We start from the raw sequence: 7,826 nt of genomic DNA on the forward strand, positions 1-7,826 counted from the left end.
CCTTTCTTCTTAAATTTCTTTAAAGCAGTGGATGGTTAACCAGTGAAAATAATAAACAAATGAGGCAGGAACCTGGTACCTTTAAAATAGAAGACTGTATGAGTATGTGAAGAATCACAGTGAAGAAACAAAACTATTAGTCTGTAATCCAAATGTTCTGTGAAAACTTTTACTGCCCTCAGTTTCTATTAACCTGTATTAGCTACAAAATACTTTGGCAATCTGAGAACCACTGTCACTAACAATTAGTAGCTTTATCATGCATAATAAAAGATTTATATGAAAAAAAAATATAGATACTTAAAATGACTTATGCAAGTGATTTTTTTTCAGTTTAACTCATGAGACCCAGGTGGCTGACAGTGAAGAAACTAATCCCTACCACCACTACCAAATAACAAGCTCCCCCAAAAAACTCAACAATATTTTTTTTGAGACAAAACCATAATAAAAGTATTGAGGGACATACCACTAGATAACAGGAGGAATTAATTACTATATGAAAAGAATTTCAGTGTTCTCCTTGCTTGACAACAGAACCAGCTGTCAACAACAAACATTCCCCTCAAGGCTGGGTTCCACAGCAGTTTAAGCTGATTTAAGACTGGGTTTCTGCAGTTCCTCCCTCCAACTGTCTCTAGTTCACTTTGCATTTAAATGTAGTCACTGCAAAGCAGGAAACAGGTATATAAATTTGGTATGAGGTCAGGTGATAGGGCAAGGACATTGCCAACTGGGACCATTCTTGGTTTAAACTCTAGGAAATCATGCCTATGGCACACCTGATTGATTTAAATTCCTGTCCTGAAATATTCAGAAACACTGATAAATTATTGATCAAACTAATTTCAGATTAATCAACAGACTCTCAGAGTCTCATGTTAACTGAACCCTCTACTTTTAAGCAGTGGATGCACTTTAGGACCCACCACACCTGACAAAAATCAGCATACAAAAGAAAAAGAATAAAGAAGTAGAACTTCGGATTACATTTATATGTTAAAACCTTAACAATTAAAATGGATGTCCACACAATAAATATGGAGGAGTTGGAAGCCTCCATGCTGCTAGAAAGTTACAACCTAGTTGTGATTACTCAGATTTGGTGAGATGAACCCCATGGCTGGAGTGCAGGCTGTTCAGAAAGAACAGGTGAGGAAGGAGAGATGGATATATTGTGTTTGTCTGGAAAGGCTTGGGTAGCAAGCAAGGGGGACTACATGGGTGGCTTCTCTGAGAAGTTGCCAGGAGCTTCCCCCATGTCTGATGAAGACAGTGCCAGCTGGATCCAAGATGAAACTATTGCTGACCAAAGCTGAGCCCTGAGCCCATCAGGGACAGTGGTAGTGCCTCTGAGATAACACATCTAAGAAGGGGAAAAAAAAATTACTGGGCAGAAGCAAATTGCAGTCACAGCAGAAAGGAGTGAGAGTATGTGAGAACCTGCAGACATGTCAGTGGAAGAGCAGTCTTCAGAAGGTGCCTGAGCTGAGATAGGAGCAGGTTTGCTGGCAGGACCTGTGACCCCAGGGGAAAGTCATGCTGGAGCAGCCTGGTCCTGAAGGGCTGCACCCATGTAATGGACCCATGCTGGAGCAGTTTGTGAAGAAGTGTAGCCCACAGGAATGACTCACAGAGAAATGCATGGAAGGCTATCTCCTGTGGGAGGGTCCCTACACAGAAGCTGAGGAAGAGCATGAGGAGTTCACCCCCTGAGAAGGAAACAGCCACAGAAACAATGTGTAAGGAACTGATGGTAACCCCCGTTCTGAATTCTCCTGTGCTGTCGGAAGGGAAGAGTTAGAGAATCAGGAATTAATTAAGCCTGGGACGAAGTGGAGAGTGTGGGGAAGGTTTTTGAAGATTTAGGTTTATTTCTTACTATCCTACACTGATCTGATTGGCAATAAATTCAAGTAATTTTCCTCAAGTTGAATCTGTTTTCATTCTCGTGGTAATTGGTGAGTGATACTTCCCTGTTGTTATTTTCATCCATGAGCTTTTAGTTACATTTTCTCTCACTTGTCCAGCTGAGGACTGGAGGAGTGTCAGAGTGGTTTTGGTGATGACCTGGCATTCAGCCAGGACTGCTTCCATTGTTCTGGTTTAAGTCTGTATCCTAAATGCTAAATTTTATTATAGTTCAGTACACTGTACAGATTCTTCCCTCTAGATGCCACACAATACGGTCTGACAGTCAACCTTAAGTATCTTCCTATTTACTGGAAGTCTTTCTAGCATCACATCAATGATGCAGTCAGTGTAATTCCTTTACATTGCATTAATATTGAGAACACACTGCTGGTTTTGGCTAGGGTAAAATTAACCATCTCCACAGTGGCTGGCATTGGGTTGTGCTGAACACAGAGCTGAAAATACAGAGATAATTTTGTTACTGCTGAGCACACTTGCACAGAGCCAAGGCCTTTTCTGCTTTTGTTACTACCACACTGGGGAGGGGACTGGGGGTGCTCAGGAGGAGACGCAGCCAGGACAGATGACCCCAATTGACCAAAGGGATAATCCAGACTTATGGCATCACGCTCAGTGTATAAAGTGAGAGGAAGAAGGAGAAGGGGTGGGGGGGGGGCATTTGGAGCAAAAGTGTTTTTTTCCCAAGTCACTGTTACGTGTGATGGGGCCCTGCTCTCCTGCAGCTGGCTGAACACCTGCCTGCCCATGGGAAGCACTGAATTAATCCCATGCTTTACTTTCCTTGTGTGTATGGCTTCTGCTCTCCCTTTTAAACTGTTCTTATCTCAACCCCTGAGCTCTTCAGCTTTTACCCTTCTGATTCTCTCCCCAGCCCCACTGGTGGGAGAATGAGTGGCTGCGGGGGCTTGGCTGTTGGCTAGGATTAAAACCACAACAATAATCTAAACGAAGACTCTCCCATTTTTTCATTGACACTCCATGTAAGCAAAGGAAGTGAATATTACAGCAGAAAAGATGTTATCCTTGCCTAATTGGACCATCAGGTGTATGACAAACAACAGATGAATGTTTGACAAGGTCCTTTTTATTCTGCCTAATTAAGCAGTAGGACACACCCATCCGTTAATGGTATTGCTTTGTATAGCCAGTGCTTGTTGCATGATGTGAATGTAAGCTAAACAGGTCACATTCTGAAAGAAGACTAATTAACCTCTCCAAGTGGGAAAAGTTACTGTCGAGACTCAGCTGCTGAATGCAACAAGGTTAGTATTTCCTCAGTATAATGGGCAGAACTTAGGCAAACCTGAAAATTATTCCTTTCCTATAAATTCTCTGCTGTTTCATGTTGTCTGTTAAATTCCCTAAAGATTTTTAATATACCCAAATTCTCAGTTGGACTCCTTCTGTTTTCTAGACTTAAAATATGAAGACAGAATGATTTAAGAGTATAACTTACTCTAACACTAATCAAAAGGGATTGTTAAAATGTGTCAGATTATAGTTTATTTTGTTCCTGGACTACTTCACACTGAACTAATTTACTTTTTTAAGCGACCAGAGTTTGCAAAGTGTTGTTCAGATACATATGCTTTATTGTCTAGATCAAATAATGTAGCAGGCTTTAATTCAATGCAGAAAATGAAAGCCTGTAATTTACTTTCAAGTGCAGGAGGAAATTTCTTTTTTCTCCTCTAGAAGCCTAAACAAAACATCACAGAAGATAAACTGAACTAGATCTCATAATCACATGCAGTAATGGCAGGCTTTTAATAGTCAGAATAAAAGGCTAATCTTAAGATCTTATTTATAATGATGAATAGCCAATATACTAATTAAGAATTTGCAGCAACATAATGTGTTTCACAATAAAAGAAAACTCAAAACATTTTTTCAACAATTAATACAAAATGCTTGGTTCCTGAACAAGAGTACAAATGGAAACAGTTTTCAGTAATCTACTAGTTTCACATAAGCATTCCTTTTCAATTTTTGTATAAATAAAAATTTTATGAATAATTGACTTTGTAACTGTGTTGTGTTACTCCAGAGCAGAAGACAGATTACACAAACTATTCACAGAGGAAGAACAGAATAGTACAGTAGTTTCTAGATACTAATGTGTTTTCATGTTAGAACCCCAGTGTCTTACTAAACACTATTTGATTGTTTGTCTTCTCCCAAGGTGCTTGTGAATACTGTTATATGTAACAGGTATAATTCGCGCCATTTTCTTGCATTATATATATATAATATTAAATAGTTGTTGGGATGTACCCTTTGGCATTAGAAGCCCCCCCTTCTCAGGCAAAACCAAGTGTGTGTTGAAACCTGATTTACAAGCAAGGGGATGTGGCTCTCCAGGAGATGGGCTGTATCTAAGGCGATATGGAGACACCCAGGCGCTGATCATCGTGTGAACGACCCAAGATGGACATCAGGAACATCCCCCGGGCCAATACATGTGAATACTCTGTTCCTGTAAATTTCATCAAGAGTTTCCATGACACCGGACTTCGAATTTTTCTGCCTTGTCGCCAAGAAGGAAATCTCATCAACTTATGGGATTTTGAATGAAACAAAGGACTGAATGCCGAAATCCTGGCTTCAGGCAAAATTTTCCCTATAAAAATCGCTTGTACCGGGATGGTGGGGTGGGTGCATAGAGTAAAACCTCTGCTGAGGATGATCTCTGTGTCTTGCACCCAGCGCCAATCCCGGGCTCAGCACTGTCCTTTTCCGTGTGGCTGGCTAAGTTAGATCTCTATTGCTACAATAAATTCTTTTTATTTTTTTAATTTGGCTGAATCATTTTTCATTTATAACAATCTTGGTGACCCCGACGTGATCCGGTTTGGGGTATCCAGGGGGTTCCCTATCCTCGATCCGGGTGGTGCCTCACTGAGTTCAGCGGCCGGACGGGGAGGAGGAATCCCACTGAACCAACTGGATTACGAAAAGCCACAAAAGCCATGGAAAGGAAAAAAAAGGTGGGCCCAGAGCTCTTGGAATTCGGAGCCTAAGTCTCCGAGGCTGCAGCAGAAATTTTTTCACTCATAAAATCAACGTGCACAAAGAATCCACGTGGGAAAAGGAGCCGTAAGTATCGTGTGGTTGAGTGAGGCGTGAGTGGGTGTGTGTGTGAGACGTGACTTCATCACGGGGTGAGAGCGGACCCCAATAAACCGCAGTTTCACTATCCCGCGAGGGAAGTGGTCGGCTACGGGGGAAGCGAAAGAACTTGGGTACACTCACAACACGCATACGACCTGAAACTCGGGGGAGTTACGGGGATCCACTCACCGACAGGTCAGGGGAGGGAAGGTACGTTCTCGTGGGTTCGAGAAATTGGTAAACCTCACCGACTTCTGGACTCGGGGAGTCCAGGGAAACAGGTAAAAGAGAGTTCACCCTTCTTCCAACTGAAAACCCACAGAACGGTTCACTGTGCAGCTACTAAGTTGGCAAGGCTCGGTCGGGGACAGACCGGTTTAAACATTTGGTAAGACTCGGTCTGGGACAGGACTGGAGTTAAGACTCGGTCCGGGACAGGACTGGAGTATACATTTAGCACACGAGTTACTGACTTCTTGGAAAGGCTTGCGGACACTGACTCGTAAACATGGTAAGGAAAAACTTCAAACATGGGACAAAGGAACAGTAAAGTCCAGGGGAGAACTCAAGAGAAGAGTTTTAAATCCGGAAAAGGTAAGAACTTAAAATCAGGGAAAAATAAATCGGGAGGAGGGAGGACGGGTTGCCCAAGGTTCCGAGGGAGGGTCCCCTGGGCTGGATGTTGGAGCGCTGGGAGGGCTGCTTCTTGGGGCGGGGGAGGTCCAGAGAGGAGATGATGCACTACTATGTAGAGGTATGGGGAAACAGGGAAGCTGGAGGATTCCTGTACTGGCCCATTTTTGGTACCTTTGAGGGTGGGTTTTGCCAAGCACTCTCTGAGCACTTGTACGAAGAAGGGGAGTGGGATGATGAAGAGCTGGGGTATGCCAGGCTGTGGGAATATGCTAGCGCGCGACTGTTCCCTATTAAGACCTCCGGCAGCAAGGTAAGTTCAGGTAAAACTTGGGAACCCCTGGAAAACCTACCACCCCCATACCAAGTTCCTCCATCACAAGCACAGGTCCCAGCCGCCCCACCAACGGCACCTCCAGCTCAGTCTGCATCGCCACCTAATGCCCAAATACTGGCTGCAGACGCACCGGGACCTTCTCAACACCCCCTCCCCACACAACACAGGGACACAGACACACAGCCACTTCACACTGGGGAAAACTCATCTCCTCCCGCCAGTAGAACTTGGCGTAAAGCAAGGAGAGAAAATACGGAGGACAGTGATGATGAAAGGGACAGACCTAATCTATACCCTTTAAGGGAAGTCCCAACCGCCCCCGGAGTCATTGGATTTGTAAACATTCCCATCAATACGGGGGATGTAAGGGCTTTTAAAAGGGAGATGGGGAAACTAATAGATGACCCGTTGGGAGTGGCGGAGAAGTTGGACGAATTCTTGGGAAATAGTATATACTCATATGATGATATCTCAGCCATATTAAGATCCTTGTTTAATGCAGAAGAATGAGATATGATAAGGTAGGCTGCCATCCAGGATTGGGAATTCAGAAACCCCCAGGGAGGGAGCGGGGCGGAGAAGTGGCCAGAACAAAGACCATCATGGAACGCTCAGGCGGAGGAAGATCGGGCCAAAATGATCGGACTAAGAAACATGGTAATACAAGGTATCCGGGGAGCAGTCCCCAAAGGACAAAATATTAGTAAAGCACTAGGGGACCTACACAAAAGGACAAACAGGTAAGTGCCCCTGAATGCTTTTACTGTAAAAAAAGAAGACACCTCAAGAGGGACTGTAAAAAAAAAAAGGATGAAAGATGAAATTATTTTTCAGGAAGATTAGAGGTGTCAGGGGCTCTATAATTTGGGGTCGCGAACATCTGGAGAGCCCTTGATAAAATTAAAGGTTGGACCCCAAAAGCAGGAGTTGATTTTTTTTTAGTTGATTCAGGAGCAGAAAGAACCACAGTCCAGCAACTACCTCCCGGGTGCACAAAAGGTAAGGATTCTATGACCGTAACTGGGGCAAAAGGGGAACCCTTTCAAGTCCCTGTCTTGAGAGATGTAGAAACAGAATCTGAGAATAAAATCTGTGTGGGGGAACAACTTAGCCGACAAAGAGGCAAAAAGTGTGGCTTTGTTAAAAGTAAGTATCCCGGAAATTGAAAGGGAGGAAACCAAGGAACCGCCCCCCCAACCCTCCAAAAAAAGAGATAGAAGATTATCAGAAGTCTGGGGGGCGTCCGAAAAGAGGCAAGTGGAAGTTGCCAGTCAGGAGGGAATTATTATTGAAAGAATACACTAGGAAGATTCTAAGGAGATTGCACCAACAAACACACTGGGGGACCCAAGCACTAGCCGAGCAATTCCTGAGATTCTTTGGCTGTAAAGGGATATATGAACTGGCTAAGCAAGAGGTACAGGGTGCATAATCTGCAAAAAAATAAATAGGGCAAACTCCCGGAAACTAACACTGGGGAGTTGCCCAGCAGCTTACCGACCTTTTGAAAGAATCCAGGTAGATTTCACTGATCTACCTAAAGTCGGGAGAAACAAATTTTTACTAGTCATAGTAGACAAACTAACCCACTGGGTGGAGGTTTTTCCAAGCTCCAGGGCTACAGCCCAGACAGTATCAAGGTTCTTATTGGAGGAAATTATACCTCGATACGGGTTAGCAAGCTACATTGATTCGGACCAAGGAACACATTTTACTTCAAAAATTATTAAACAATTGGCAGATACCTTAGGTATCAGATGGGATTATCACACCCCGTGGCACCCTGAGAGCTCTGGGCAAGTGGAAAGGA

The 7,826-nt window shown here is 43.6% G+C and overlaps 1 protein-coding gene across 1 annotated transcript in view; it reads right to left on the bottom strand.

The window, feature by feature from the left end:
• Positions 1-7,826, bottom strand: part of RFX3 (regulatory factor X3) — a 118,782-nt gene that overhangs the window by 64,320 nt on the left and 46,636 nt on the right. The gene's annotated exons all lie outside the window — the stretch shown is intronic.

Source organism: Anomalospiza imberbis, chromosome Z, assembly GCF_031753505.1.
Source record: "Anomalospiza imberbis isolate Cuckoo-Finch-1a 21T00152 chromosome Z, ASM3175350v1, whole genome shotgun sequence".
NCBI classification, from domain to species: Eukaryota; Metazoa; Chordata; class Aves; order Passeriformes; family Viduidae; genus Anomalospiza; species Anomalospiza imberbis.